Genomic DNA, 16,100 nt, shown 5'->3' with positions numbered 1-16,100 from the left:
GTCCAACTGGTTTCCGGTAGTAAGGATAGACAGGGTTTATACTTTTAAAATTATTTACAGTCTGTCAGTGCTCATAGCTTTGAATGATTAATGCCGTGATAGCTACTGCCAGTGAGACAAAGCCTTCCAGAGGGTCGTGGCACTAGGAGCAGCTGGAGTACTGAAGGTGGGATCCAGCCCCCCAAACCTTCTCAGGAAGGGAGCAGGTGTCATGTTGCCTTCTACATCCCTACCCTTTCCTGGGAGAGGTGCTCATATAGCCAGCTGCTAGAGGGGTTCTTCTGTTTCTTTTGTCAGAAGTAGGTTCAGGGCCAAGCTTAGCTATTAACTAGTTGTGACACTTCTGGCCAGTAATGTAGCCTCTCTAAAGACCAGTTTTATCTTCTCTAAAATACGGAAGGGACACTTACACAAAAAGTTGTAAGGAATAACTGAGGTAACATACTTAAGTATGGAGCTCAGTGCTGATGCCTAGAAACTGTGTAATAAACTGTGGCTATGCAACAGATGGAATATATTTGAAGCCTCCAACTGGCCCTGGGCTATGATAATAGGAGTTAAGGCAAGTGTTCCTAGGATGGTACTCTTTCATCCTTCTTAAGAAATGAGAGAACTTTCTTTTGAGGTTTGGCCTAGTGGCTGAAGAGGCTCTTCATGGTCCTGAGGGTGGTTGGATAAACATCTTAGTAGTGGAGAGTGGGCATTCTTGCCTGAACAGTAGGCACATGCATCCACACTTTTCTTATTCTGAGACAGATTCTGGCTCTGTCGCCCAGGCTGGAGTGCAATGGCGTGATCTCAGCTCACTGCAACCTCCGCCTCCCTGGTTCAAGCAATTCTCTTGCCTCAGCCTCCTGAATAGCTGGGATTACAGGCATGCGCCACCTCGCCTGGGTAACTTTTGTATTTTTAGTAGAGATGGGGTTTCACCATGTTGGCCAGGCTGGTCTCAAACTCCTGACCTCAAGTGATCTACCTGCCTTGGCCTCCCAAAGTGCTGGGGTTACAGGTGTGAGCCACTGCATCTGGTGCATCCATGCTTTATTTTATTTTATTTATTTTATTTTTTTGAAACAGAGTCTCTCTCTGTCGCCCAGGCTGGAGTGCAGTGGTATGATCTTGGCTCACTCCAACCTCCACCTCCTGGCTTCAAGCAATTATCTGCCTTAGCCTCCTGAGTAGCTGGGATTACAGGTGACTTCCACCACGCCCGGCTAATTTTTGTATTTTTAGTAGAGAAGAGGTTTCACCATCTTGGCCAGGCTGGTTTTGAACTCCTGACCTTGTGATCCCCTCACCTCAGCCTCCCAAGAATCCACACTTTTAAATCACAGAATGGAGTGACTAAACTGCAGTCACTGAGAACTGTGTAGACCCAGCTTTTCCTCCTGTTTCTTCATCTCCTGTATGAGGTCACCAATCAGTCCTCCTTCTTTTCTCTTCTTTCAGAACATTGCATATATTCTCTTTTTTCACACTGTTCTTGCATCTGGTGCTAGGCTTCATCTCATGTCTGAGTCATTGTCAAAACCTTTCCCTACCTTGTACTATATTTATTCTATAAAAAATTAAAAGTAACTCGAATTGCTTTTTAATACAGAAACAAAAAAGTCATTGTAGAAAATTAGAAAAATAAAGTTAAAAAAAGCAAATAGTTACTTCACCTAGAGATAGCAATATCTGTGATTTTTTTCTACATAGGCACAGATATATTTTAAATAAAAAAGAAATCAGTGCGCATAATGTTTTGCTACGTGCTTTTTTACTTAAGAATATGTCTATTGTGGTAAAACAAATTACCCTGAATCTTAGCAATTTAGAGAAACAAACATTTATTATCTCACACAGTCTGAAGGTCAGGAATACCGAGGAGTAGCTTAGCTGGTGGTTCTGGCTTAGGGTCTCTCATGGCAGTATAGTCAAGATGTTGGCTGGGACTGCAATCATCTGAAGTGTTGGCTGGGATGGAAGGATCTTGATGTAGTTTGGATATTTGTTCCCTCCAAATCTCATGTTGAAATTTGATCTCCATTGTTGGAGGTAGGGCCTGATGGGAGGTGCTTGGGTCATGGGAACGGATATCTCATGAATGGCTTGGAACCTTGCCTGCAGTAATGAGTGAGTATTCTGCTCTATTAGTTGCCTTAAGAACTGATTGTTAAAAAGAACCTGGCACCTCCTTCCCTTCCCTTTTTTCTTTCCTCTCTTGCCATGTGATGCCTGCTACCCTTCGCCTTTTGCCATGAGTGGATGCAGCTCAAGGTCCTCACCAGAAGCAGATGCAGGTGCCATGGTCCTTGGACAGCCTGCAGAACCATCAGCCAAATAAGCCTCTTCTCTTTAGGAATTACCCAGCCACAGGTATTTCTTTCTTTCTTTTTTTTTTAATTTTACTTTACGTTCTGGAATACATATGCAGAATGTGCATATATATGGCATAGGTATACATGTGCCATGGTGGTTTGCTGCACCTCAACCCATTGTCTAGGTTTTAAGCCCCGTATGCATTAGGTATTTATCCTAATGCTCTCCCTCCCCAGATATTTCTTTATAGGAACACAAATAGACAAAGACAGATCTGTTTTCAAGATGGTTCCCTGATATGGCTTTTGCCTGGAGGCCTCAGTTCCTCACCATGTGGACTTATTCCAACATGGCAGCTGGCTTCCCCCAGAGCAAGTGATCCAGGAGAAAGGAGGAACAAGGCAAACACCACATTGTCTTTTTTTTCCAGACAGGTTTTGAGATATGATTCACAGGACATGCAGTTCACCCATTGAAAGTATACAATCGGCCGGGCGCGGTGGCTCACGCCTGTAATCCCAGCACTTTGGGAGGCCGAGGTGGGCGGATCACGAGGTCAGGAGATCGAGACCACGGTGAAACCCCATCTCTACTAAAAATACAAAAAATTAGCCGGGCGCAGTGGCGGGCGCCTGTAGTCCCAGCTACTCGGGAGGCTGAGGCAGGAGAATGGCGTGAACCCGGGAGGCGGAGCTTGCAGTGAGCCGAGATTGCACCACTGCACTCCAGCCTGGGCGACAGAGCGAGACTCCGTCTCAAAAAAAAAAAAAGAAAGTATACAATCTAGTTTTTTTTTTTAAAGTATATTCATAGGGTTGTACAACCATCACTACTGTCTATTAATAGTTCCAGAATTTTTTTTGTCACTCCAAAATGCAAAGCAGTCACTCCTCATTCCCTTCTCCCTTCACCCCTGGCTACTTTCTGTCCCTATAGATTTGCCTATTTTGGACATTTCATATAAATGGAATCACATATGTGGCCTTTTGTGTCTGGCTTCTTTCACTTAGCCTAAAGTTTTCAAGGGTCATCCATGTTGTAGCATATATTGATTTTATTTTTTGTTGCTGAACAGCATTCCATTGTATGGATATACCACATTTTGCTTATCTATTCATCAGCTGATGGACATTTGGGTTGTTTCCACTTTTTGGCTGATAGGAATAATTCTGCTTATAAACATTCATTTACAAGTTTTTGTGTGGACATTTGTTTTCATTTCTCTTGGGTATATACATAAAAGTAAAATTTCTCAGTCGTAAGGTAACTCTGTGTTTAACATTTTGAGAAACTGCCTGTTTTCCAAAGGAGTTGCGCCATTTTACATTCCCACTAGTAGTGTATGAGGGTTCCAATTTTTCCATATCTTTATCAACACTTGTTAACTGTTTTTTTGATTATAGCCATCCTGGTGAAGTGGAATCTCACTGTGGTTTTGATTTGCATTTCCCTAGTGACTAATGATGTTGAGCAACTTTTTAATGTGCTTACTGGTCCCTTGTAGATATTTTGAGAAATGTTTATTTAATTCTTTGCCCATTAAAAAATTGGGTTGTCTTTTTATTACTGAGTTGTATGAGTTCTTCATGTATTCTGGATACAAGTTCCTTATCATATATATGATTTACAAGTATTTTATTCCATTTGTGTGTTGGCTTTACACTTTCTTGGTAGTTTCTTGTTTGCAGGAACAATGTTTCTAATTTTGATGTAGCCCAAGCCACACTGTCTTCTTTGTTGCTGTGGAACAGTCTCCTTACCTATTCTACTTGTCAGAATGAGTTATTAAATTTGGCGTGCACTCAAGGGGGGTACTGAGGATTAAGCTCTATTTCTTTTTGCTTTTTTAAAAAATTATAGTACAAAACACATAATAGGAAATCTACCCTGTTAACAAACTTTTAAGCTGTACAGTACACTACTGTTAACTATAATACATCTGCATTGTTGTACAGCTGATCTCTAGAACTTTTTCATCTTGAGTGATTGAAACTCTGTACCCATTGAACAGAAACTCTCTATTTCTCCCTTCCTCCAGCTTCTGGCAACCACCATTCTCCTTTCTGCTTCTGTGAGTTTGACTGCTTCGGATACCTCATTTAAGTGGGGTCTTGCAGTATGTGTCCTTCTGTGACTGGCTTATTTCACTTAGTATCATGTCCTCAAGGTTCATCCATGTTGTCAAAAATGGCAGGATTTCCTTCTTTTTAAGGGCTGAATAATATTCTGTTGAATGTGTATACCACATTTGGCTTACCCATTCATCTGTCAATGGACATTTGGGTTGTTTCTACCTCTTGGCTACTGTGAATAGTGCTGCAATGAGCATGGAAGCGCAAATATCTCTTCAAGATCCTGTTTTCAGTTCTCTTGGCTGAATACCCAGAAGTGGGATCACTGGATCATATGGTAGTTCCATTTTCAATTTTTTGAGGACCCTGCATACTGCTTTTTATAGGAGCTGTGTCATTTTATATTCTGCCCATAATGTACAAAGGTTCCAATTTCTCTACATCCTCACCAACACTTGCTGTTTTCTTTTTCTTTTTCTTTCTTTAAATAATGGCTATCTTAACAGGTATATTAGTTCATTTTCACACTGCTATAAAGAACTTTTAGAGACTGGGTAATTTATAAAGAAAAGAGGTTTAATTGACTTATAATTCTGCATGGCCAGGAGGCCTCAGGAAACTTACAATCATGATGGAAAGCAAAGGGGAAGCAGAGACCTTCTTCACATGTAGCAGGAAAGAGAGTAGTAGCAAGAGCAGGGGAAAGTGCCTCATAAAACCATCAGATCTTGCGACAACTCACTCAGTACCATGAGAACAGCATGGAGGAAACCATCCCCCTGATCCAATCACTTTCTACCTGGTACTTCCCTCAACACTTGGGGATTATGGAGATTACAATTCAGGATGAGATTTAGGTGGGGACACAGCCAAACCATACCAATAGTTATAAAGTAATATCTCATTGTGGTTTAGATTTGCATTTTTCTGATGATTCGTGATGTTGAGCATCTTTTCACATACCTGTTGGCCACTTGTATGGGTTCTTTGGGGGGAAATATCTATAGAAGTCCTTTGCTCATTTTTAAATTGAGTTATTTGTTTTTCTTTTCTTGAGCTGAAGAAGTCCCATATATATATATTTCAGATATTAACACTTTATCAAAAACATGGCTTGCCAATATTTTCTTATTCTGTGTGTTGCCTTTTCACTCTGTTGATTGTTTCCTTTGCTGTGCAGAAGCTTTTAAATTTGATATAGTCCACTTGTTCTATTTTTCCATTTCTTGCCTGTGCTTTTGGGGTCATATCCAGGAAATCATGGCTAAGGCCAATGTTAGGAAGTGGATCTACCTTTTGAAGGAAGAAGAGTCAAAGCATTTGTGGACACATTTGAAAACTTCCAGATATGTTAATATTCATTTAAAATATCATATTAGTCCATCAGAAGGCAGAATCTGAAGGCACAGTGTATTAAAATTATGGTTTCATTATTTAATTGCTGTGTAGCATTAGAAAGATCACTTAATTCTTGGTGCCTGTTTTCTTAGCTGTAAAATGGGGATGATGACATACATTTCTGTTATATATAACATCATATACCATCTATTCATCCCTGAAAAAAATGTGTTCTGCCTTAAACAAGTTTTCAAGAAAAAAACAACCCCATCAAAAAGTGGGCAAAGGATATGAACAGACACTACTCAAAAGAAGACATTTACGCAGCCAAAAGGCACATGAAAAAATGTTCATCATCACGGGTCATCAGAGAAATGCAAATCAAAACCACAATGAGATCCCATCTCACACCAGTTAGAATGGCGATCATTAAAAAGTCAGGAAACAACAGATGCTGGAGAGGATGTGGAGAAATAAGAACGCTTTTACACTGTTGGTGGGAGTGTAAATTAGTTCAACTGTTGTGGAAGACAGTGTGGCGATTCCTCAAGGATCTAGAACTAGAAATATCGTTTGACCCAGTGATCCCATTACTGGGTATATACCCAAAAGATTATAAATCATGCTGCTATAAAGACACATGCACACACATGTTTATTGCGGCACTGTTCACAATAGCAAAGACTTGGAACCAACCCAAATGCCCATCAATGATGTACTGGATTAAGAAAATGTGGCACATATACACCATAGAATACTATGCAGCCATAAAAAAGGATGAGTTCATGTCCTTTGCAGGGACACGGATGAAGCTGGAAACCATTATTCTGAGCAAACTATCACGAGGACAGAAAACCAAACACTGCATGTTCTTACTCATTGGTGGGAATTGAACAAGAACACTTGGACACAAGGGAGGGGAACATCACACACCGGGGCCTGTCATGTGGTGGGGGGCTGGGGGAGGGATAGCATTAGGAGAAATACTCAATGTAAATGACGAGTTAATGGCTGCAGCAAACTAACATGGCACATGTATACCTATGTAACAAACCTGCACGTTGTGCACATGTACCCTAGAACTTAAAGTATAATTTAAAAAAATTATTATTTTTTAATTATAAAAACATCATGCACTAAAAATAACAGGACCAATGGGAAAAATAGTGCTGGGAAAACCACACGAAACCTGTGGAACTGTGTAATCAGAGTACTCACAGAAACCGTAACACTCCTGATGAAAGTACTTGCACGGTTCTATGCAGGAATTGGCAGCTGGAATCTCAGGCAATCAACCGTTTGCAGCCTTCACCACTGGGCTTGTGCCTCAGTTGAAGGTGCTGGAGGGCATGCTTCTAATCATCACTAATCTACCACTTTAATAAGGAAGCTAACTTTTTCACAGCTTTTTCATCAACACTTGTAGCTTTGCCAAATGGATATACATAACAGAAAACTCAGTGGTTCTCTTTTCCTTCCTGCCTCCCTCCCTCCCTCCCCCCCTTTCTCTTTTCTTTTCTTTCTTTCTTCCTCCCCATCCCTTCCCTTCCCTCCCTTCCCTTCCTTCTTTTTTTTTTGAAACAGGGTTTCACTGTCACCTAGGCTGGAGTGACATCATCAGAGTTCACTGCAGCCTTGATCTGCTGGGCTCAAGCCATCCTCCCACCTAAGCCTCCCGAAGAGCTAAGACCACAGGTGTGCACCACCACCCCAAGCTAATTTTTGTATTTTTAGTAGAGACAGGGTCTTGCCATGTTGGCCAGGCTGGTCTCAAACTCCTGGGCTCAAGTGATCTTCCCGCCTCAGCCTCCCAAAATGCTGGGATTACAGGCATGAGCCACCATGCCTGGCCATGACCTAGTGGTTCTTGAAGTCTTTAAACCAGCCTTCACTTGCAGTAAGAAAAAGTACTTCGATGCACTTTTAATTTTTTTTAAGTCTTCATTTATTATCATGCCTCTTCTTCTTTCATTGTGAGAAAACTTGTGAGATCTTTTGTTTTTTTCTTTTTTTTTTCTGAGATGGAGTTTTGCTCTTGTTGCCCAGGCTGGAGTGCAGTGGCGCAATCTCGGCTCACTACAACCTCTGCCTCCTGGGTTCCGGCGATTCTCCTGCCTCATCCTGCCTCAGCCTCTCAAGTGGCTGGGATTACAGGCGTCCACCAGCACACCTGGCTAATTTTTTTTTTTTTAAGTAGAGACGGGGTTTCACCATGTTGGCCAGGCTGGTCTTGAACTCCTGACCTCAGGTGATCCACCCGCCTCAACCTCCCAAAATGCTGGGATTACAGGCATGAGACACTGCGCCCGGCCATGAGATCATTTTAAAACATTAATGTACTGGGAAGAATCAAATATGAACTACAAGATGTGTTATAAACATCACTCCCTTGTTTACTAACCATGTATGAGCTAATTTGCAGCAAGGATCAGGCATTGTAACAGTCTCATGAAGTTGTGAAGATTAAACGAAGTGACACATGTGAATCATTGAGGACAATGCTGGGCAAATAGTAAGTGCTTAAAAAGTTATTTTGATTATAATCATATTTGTTTAACCAGTCCCCTCTTAGTTTTCCTGCTCCATTTGGAACTACACACCACTCTAGAACCTATTTTTCGAGTTTTTCCTATTTTCACAGTGGTTAGCTCAGATCAGAGCCTTCAGTAATTTCTCTCAGGCCTGGAGTTCTTGGGACTGATTATGTGTGAGAATTTACAAATATGGATTCACTTACAAAGTCCATTCCTGTGTAGCATAGTTTGGCTTTAATTTAGAAACGTTTCGCTTCATCTAATTTTAGGAACAAGTATAATGATAAAACAAATACATCTCGAATAGGTGCAGCCCTTCAGACTATATACTTTTATTTTCAGAATGATAACTTCAAGGCACCTAGATAATTACGAAACAATAAAAAGTTATATTATTTATTGTGTTTTCTCAGGGAAGGATGGGCATTGACTGTCTTATAGGAATATTCTTTTTTTTTTTTTTTGAGACAGAGTCTTGCTCTGTCACCTAGGCTGGAGTGCAGTGGCGTGATCTCGGCTCACTGCAACCTCTGCCTCTGGGTGCAAGTGATTCTCCTGCTTCAGCCTCCAGAGTAGCTGGGATTACAGGCGCACCCTACCACGCCCTGCTAATTTTTGTATTTTTAATAGAGAAGGGGTTTCACCATGTTGGCCAGGCTGGTCTCGAACTCCTGACCTCATGATCCGCCTGCCTTGGCCTCCCAAAGTGCTGGGAGTACAAGCGTGAGCCACCGCGCCCGGCCAGAACTTTTGAAAGGAAATTTACAAAGGTAGTTACTGGATAAAAGCGTGATAGAGTAGTTAGCACCAGGTGGCGCTAAAGGACTGAAATTGGAAACGGCTACGGTATTTGCCCTCTTACCTGAGGGCCGGGGAAGGGCGATGCTCCTGGTTTAATGGCTGTGTTGCAGGAAGGAAGGACAAGCATTTGCCTTCCTATGCCCTGTTAACGAACAGATGCTAGGATTGCGCCTGTCACATTGTCTAGTTTCCCTCCCTGGAAAGTTGAACTCCCTGAAGGTATGACCGACACAGTAACCTTACTGAGGTCTCAAGTGAACAAAAGACCCCATGGTTTTTCTAAAGAAAAGTGAAAACAAATATCACATGAAATTGCTTTTTGGAATGCGTTTAGTCTTGCTCTCACCTTTGTAGGTATCCAGGAATGGAGATTGGACAAAGGTAGCCAAACGAGAAAACATCTCCCAGAATTCTTTGCCTCGGGAGTAGACAGTGCAAAATCCTTCCCACCAGTTTGGGGTTTATTATTTAATGCACTTCCCCTTTCCTAGACATTTCCAATGTGCTCGTAAGTGTTTTTCTCTCTGGCTGTTACCAGGAGGATAAAATCTCAGAATGGAGACCATAGATATAACAATAAAAATAAAATCCTTCCACCGGCTTTCCAAGGGGATAGCAGGAGAAAGAGCAGGAAGTGAAGTAAAAAGCCTCGCTGCAAGTAAACGTAAAACCCCGGGAGCCCGGGAAACAGAAGCTGCCAAATTAAAGAATGGCAACAGTTCCTGCATGGAGTCAGGCACAGGGGAGGCTTCTTCCTTGGGCAGAGTTACTGGGACATTGAGAGGGAGGCTTTATGGAAAGCGACTTTCGGAGGTAGATTGAGAAAGAAAAGATGTTTAAAAAAGTGCCTGAAATTTCTACCATCAGCTCTTTCTTTTCTGAAAGTCAAGTCTACTAAAAAACCAGACCAATAGCTAAGTATCTTGCTCAATTTACATAAATCTCTTGCAATACGCATCACTACAGGCCATTTGTGATACAAGGTTTGGGCCAAGTAATTCACCTATGTCAGCAATCCACCAGCCAGTCTAACCCAGTCTGACCCAGGCATCCACATAGAGCGAGATGTTGCTGCCATTCCCTGTTTATGGAATTTTTCTGCTGTCTTAGGGAGGCTGATCATGGAAACTCCTGAGTGCAGTATTCCAAGTACAGTAGCACCAGGAATTGCACTGTGGGCTTAGAATGAAGCAATTTATCCCTTCTGTCCCCACTCCATTCCCTCCTTATTTCAAGGACCTCCATGAGACAAGGGAGAGAAGAAGGCAGTGGGAATGGCTAAGTGTCCCAATGTCTCTGGCTTAGTTCTAAGCATTTTGCTTCACGTAACCTGGAGATCAGGTCGTTCCTTGGCCAACCGGGAGAGGCTTTCTCCTCCTAGGCCTTCTGTGTTTGTTTCATTTATTTCAACATTCTCATGTGAAACCATTAAGGCATTTTGCTGCTAAATGGAATTCATTCAGCCTGTAAGAACTGTAAGATCAAAGAAGGGGTAGTATTAGTTTTTCAAGAGTTGATCCTAAGGTTGGAAATGTGGTGATGAGGCTGGGTGTAATGGCTCATGCCTGTAATCTCAGCGCTTTGGGAGGCTGAGGTGGGAGAATTACTTGAGGCCAGGAGTAACGAACATAGTGAGACTCTGTCTCTCGAAAGAAAAAATATGCAAAAATTATCTGGACATGGTAGCACACACCTGTATTCCTAGCTACTCAGGAGGTTGAGGCAGGAAAATCGCTTGACTCCAGGAGTTTGAGGCTGCAGCGAGCTATGACCATGTCACTGCACTCTGGCCTAAGTGACAAAGCGAGACCCTGTCTGAGGGGAAAAAAAAAAGTGTTAAAGAATATCTCTTCTTCCCACAGATAGCCAGTGATTCTACAGGAAAACATACTCCACATTTCTAGGTTTTCATTTATTCAAGCCCTCAAAAGGATTCTATAAACATGGGCTCATCTAGACTGAAGTATAAATAGGTTTAAGATGGGAAAATCACATGGAAAAATGAACATGGTATTAGGAGACCAAACGTGAGTCTTGGTGTCGCCGCTGATGTGCTGTGGTGTAAACGGTTTGGGTGTCAGTTTCTCAGCAGCAAAATGAATGTAATGCAAGGCAGGTGTTGCCCTCACCTTAGTCAGCACTGGGAAAGAGGGATCACTTGCCTATATTGACAGCCCCTTACTTACTGTCCTCAGATCCAGCCTTTCTAATGGACAGGGGACTTTGCATTCACCATGTGGTATGTGTACTTCTACTCATTGGAACTGAGCTTGCAAGCTCTTCCCTTTGGGTCTGGAGAGCCCCTGGCACTCTTTGTTTATTATGAGGAGCAGAATGACTGGACAACACCAGCTCAGTTCCAGTGAGTAGAAGTACACATACCACACGGTGAATGCACCGTAGGCGAAGCCGTTTCCCTCATGGTGGTCGTGTCTGCCAGGTTATTATTTTAGCAGCCAGTCCCTTCACACTTTTGCACAATGGTTCCCTTTGAGGCAACTTGCTATTAGATGGTTACAAAGAGATAGCATCACACTAGGGCGGCAGGTCCAGAAAAGCACTCTGAGTATGTCGTCCTGAAGTGGTTGTGATCAGCTGCCCTCTCTAAGTCTATTGGGTTAAATAGCCAGGGTGAGGTAGCATAGGCGCTCCAGAAGAGGTGAGGTGATCTGGACTTTGTGTCGTGTCTTGGCAAAGCTGCTGCAGACAGTGTTGAAAGGAATGTCTTTTATTCTCCTTTCAAAGGCAACTTCCTTCTGTGTCAGTAACCTCTCTGACAAGGGCCTTGATCTTTGTGGGCACTTCTCCCAGAGTAGATTTTGGGAAAGATTTCGAGTGGTACCAACCCATATGAATTAATATTGTTCTATAGACTACCACTATCTGGGAGGAGATCTGGGGCTGGAAATTGGGCAGGGGCATCCCAAGGACCCCCAGGAACTCATGCCTCACTTCTGTCCACACAGAGTCCTGTAGAGTGGAAGCAGTTACTGTTCTCAGGGGACGGCACAGGTGGCACCATCCATGTGGGATTAAAGGGTTCTTAGAAAACATCGAAGACATTAAAGGGATCACTACAATTTAAAATGGCATTTTGATAGTTTGATAGATATATTCTCTGGTTCTGTTAATAACTGTAAAGTCTTAAACGTAATGTGCTATTTAAAAATTGCCACATTCAAGCTGTTTGTGTGTGTGTGCGCGCGTGTATGTGAGCGAGAGCAGGCTTGCACATGCACGCATGTGCTTAATGCTCACTTAGTATTGTCAAGCTGTTTGTATTTTAATGAATGTATTTGTAATGGCAAGGGACATATTACAGATGCATTTTTCCTTCAGTTACCAGAAGCTTTTAAGGAGTCAGAAAATTTGAACTAATAGAGGTAATGTTTTATGTAGTCCCTCAGTGCATCTGTTGAACATGTAGTCAAAGGAGTTCATTGAAATAAATGCTACGGTTGAATTTTTAACAGTGGCTGCATAAATATGCAGCCATCTATAACCTTTATGCCCGTGGGAGCCAGGAAAATGATCTGTATAATTAACCCCTTGATTGATCTGGTCTTTCAGCTGTCAGGGTGGGAGGGCTGAATTCCCACACAGAGCAGGATGTACCCATAAACTCAAGGTGGCTGAATATTTTTTGGGGGAGAAGTTTCTTTGGAAGCACTAAGTGAGCATTCATTTGACCGAATCTTCAAATGATTCTGTCTCCCTCAGTTTCTCAGTCTCTGCTGAAGGGTTGGGAAGAACGGGGAAATCATCTGGGATCTCTGATTGGTCACTCGAATTCAGTAGGTGTGGCAGGTAGAGTTCTGAGATAGCCCCCACGATTCCTATCCCCTGGTGTACACACCCAGTGTGGTCTCCTCTCCTGAGGGTGAGCAGGACCTGGGAATGGGATGGGATGTCACTTCCTTGATTAGGTTATATGACAAAGGTGATAAGAGCATCAGCATTATGTTAAGTTACGTTACATTACTTTATGGCTCCATCTTAGCAGAGTGGAGAGATTCAGAGCAGGAAAAACTTCCTACTGGCCTTGAAGGAGCAAATGGCCAGATTATGAAGAAGACCACGTGACAGGGAGTGGCAGGTGGCCGCTAGGAGCTGAGAATAGGCCCTGGCTGCCAGTCAGCAAGAAAGTGAGGACCTCAGTCCTATAACCACAAGGAGCTAAGTTTTTCCCATGGCCAGGGAATATGGAACCTGAAGCCTCTGGGGAGATTGCAGCCCTACCTTGATTTCAGCCTGAGGACATCCCAAGTAGAGGATCCAGTAACTGTGTCCTGACTCCTGATCCATGGAAACTGTGAGATAATGCATGTACGTGTTTCTTGGTAACCTGTTATGCAGAGATAAAAAACTGAAGCAGTAGGTCTGGGGTGGGACCTTAGAATTTGCGTTTGTAATAAATCTTCAAGTGAGGCTGAGCTGCTAGTTCGGGGCCACACTTTGAGAACCACTATTATAGTTTAACTTCCCCTGGCAGTTGATTTTATCTGTGATATCATAAATGGACATGCATTGTATGATTCTGGAATGTAACAAATGTTAACCAAAAGGGATTTAGCAATATGTTTTAAGCCACAGCTAAATATAAGCCATATGGTTTAAGCCTTTAAAAATTATTTTAAATGTGGTGAACAAAATTAAATACAATATATAATATTAGAAAAAGCAATTAGAGGCCAGGCTTGGTGGCTCATGCCTGTAATCCTAGCACTTTGGGAGGCTGAGGTGGATGGATTGCTTGAGCCCAGGAGTCCAAGACCAGCCTGGGCACTACAGTGAGATCCTCTCTCTACTTCTTGTGAAAAAGTGTGAAAAAAAAGAAAAAAAGAAAAAGCAATTGGAATCAGGGCTTACAAAATGAGAACAGGAAAATAACAAAGTGAGGTGTGACGCTAGCATGCAAAATGCAAAAATCACTCTTAGTTCTCACCTATGTAAGCAAAAGAGACTTAATGATTAATTGCCATTTTCTTTGTGAGAATCAAACCCCATTTATACTGCTTATGAATAAACTTTATATTGTAAACATACCTTGATTAAAAATTAAGTGATGATTTAGAACACCACATAAACTTTCTAATTTCCACCGTGATAGAGTGAGAAAGATGGGACACCCTTTTGTGATTATCCAAAATATTGGCAAATTCTCTGGCATTGCTGAATATATATGGGTAATAACAGCACTTCATCCGTAGGTAGAAGAATGGGTCCTGTGCCTCTAATTCTGTGCAACTATCTTCAACAATTTTTCCAACTCTTTTTGTGATCAAATTCTGTCTGTCTCCCTCTCTCCCCACTCTCTCTCCCTTCATCCTTACTTGTTTTTGTTGAGTAATTTTTGAAGTTAAAACATGCAGCTCCATTGAGATTTTCCTAGCAGAACGAAACAACTAGAGCTTTGCTTAATCCTGAGGCATTTTACTTCTCTCTTAGTAATCTTAGTCCCCTCTGGTATGATATGGGCTTACTGCTGTGACTCTATTAGCTGAACCGTCTGGATTGCTGTTTTTCTTAAATTTAATACTGTACCTATCATCACCCAAATATGAAAGTTCTGCTCTCTCCAGGCACCTCCATATCCGTATAAGGTATTTTATGTAGCCATGCCAGGGGGATCCAAGGAAAAAGATATTAAACTTGATTTTGAAGCTATTTCTGAATGTTGCTTGGTCTAATATCTACCCTGCTCAGGTCTTTTGGAATAGAAAGTGTGAGTATGAGTGTGAGTGTGGTGGGTGGGACTGGGGCAGCTGTGAAGTGAAGGGTAGTCATAATCACTTGCAATGGGAGAGAGGGCCCAAGCCAGCACTGTGGAGTTGTTTCTACTGCTGGGATATATATTGCGTTCTTTTATTCGGAGCCAGAGGCAGGTACCCGACTAGGATATTTGTTCAGCCCTCTTGTAATGGTGACTTTATTTTTATAACTCTTTTTTTTTTCTTTTTGGAGATGCAGAGATTCTTTTCTGCAGCTCAGACACCAGCCAGAAGGTAAGCATCCCTGGACCTTTAATTCCATGGTGGCACCCTTGCTAGATGCTGTTTCATTAGCAAATGAGACTTTGCACGCGCCTGCGGTCTTTTCAGAGCCACATATCTCAGTCTGGGTGTTAAATTAGTAATTAAATATTTTATTCTTCTGGGTAAGATAGGGAAATAAGAAGTATGATTTTTTTTATTATTTTATTATTTTTATTATTTATTATTATTATTTATAATTTCCTTCCATTTTAACTTTCACTATTCTCCCTCATTAGCAAAGCTTTTTTTATTTTGTTTTCTTCTTCTTCTTTTTTTTTTTTGTGGGGGTGGTGGGGACAGAGTCTTACTGTTTCCCAGGCTGGAGTGCAGTGAGTGGCGCGATCTCGGCTCACCGTCACTTCTGCCTCCCAGGTTCAAGTGATTCTCATGCCTCAGCCTCCCGAGTAGCTGGGATTACAGGCACGCACCCCACGACAGGCTAATTTTTTGTATTTTTAGCAGACAGAGTTTTGCTATGTTGGCCAGGTTGGTCTCCAACTTCTGTCCCCAAGTGATCCGCTCGGCTTGGCCTCCCAAAGTGCTGGGATTACAGGTGTGAGCCACTGTACCTGGCCTCATTAGCAAAGCTTTCAAACAAATAAAAACTTTGTGTTTGGGACAACTCCTAGGGGCTGGGGAATCACAGATAAACTTGACCGACCTGTGTATGATTCTTCTGTGTAGAACCTGTAAGGTGGTTGGAGCGCTTGTGATGCTCTCTGTTTTGTGGATTAGAAGATGGAGGTACAGAGGCTTGTCATTTTCCCAGGTTAGTGATGATGACATTGGTCTACATTGCTAGTCTTCAGCTGTGCAGCCACCTTAGACAAAATTATAACCCAAATACTGTATTTCTGCTTTTCCTTGTGAATGTCAGTATAAGCATACTAGGTGAAAGACTTACCCTAATATTTATGGCTTAAGAATCTGAATTGCATTTCCACTCTGGAGCAATTGTGGGCCCTTAATAGACATGCTCTTTCACAGTGAAATATTTCTGGAAAGTCTATATTCAA

General features: G+C 42.1%; 1 long non-coding RNA gene across 9 annotated transcripts in view; it reads left to right on the top strand.

Annotated features, from left to right (window-relative positions):
• Positions 1–16,100, top strand: part of LOC134758913 (uncharacterized) — a 115,297-nt gene that overhangs the window by 36,177 nt on the left and 63,020 nt on the right. For 4 of the 9 annotated variants that reach the window (XR_010134650.1, XR_010134652.1, XR_010134653.1 and 1 more), the window contains exons 5-7: positions 2,257–2,361; positions 7,299–7,409; positions 8,137–8,226. This is a non-coding gene — a long non-coding RNA (uncharacterized lncRNA). Of the gene's footprint in view, positions 1–2,256; positions 2,362–7,298; positions 7,410–8,136; positions 8,227–15,013; positions 15,055–15,768; positions 15,854–16,100 lie in introns of all 9 variants that reach the window. The other 5 variants (XR_010134651.1, XR_010134657.1, XR_010134655.1 and 2 more) reach the window with 4 other exon arrangements.

The sequence above is a fragment of the Gorilla gorilla genome, chromosome 6 (assembly GCF_029281585.2).
Source record: "Gorilla gorilla gorilla isolate KB3781 chromosome 6, NHGRI_mGorGor1-v2.1_pri, whole genome shotgun sequence".
Lineage (NCBI taxonomy): Eukaryota > Metazoa > Chordata > Mammalia > Primates > Hominidae > Gorilla > Gorilla gorilla.
This window is presented reverse-complemented; position numbering and strand designations above follow the sequence as displayed.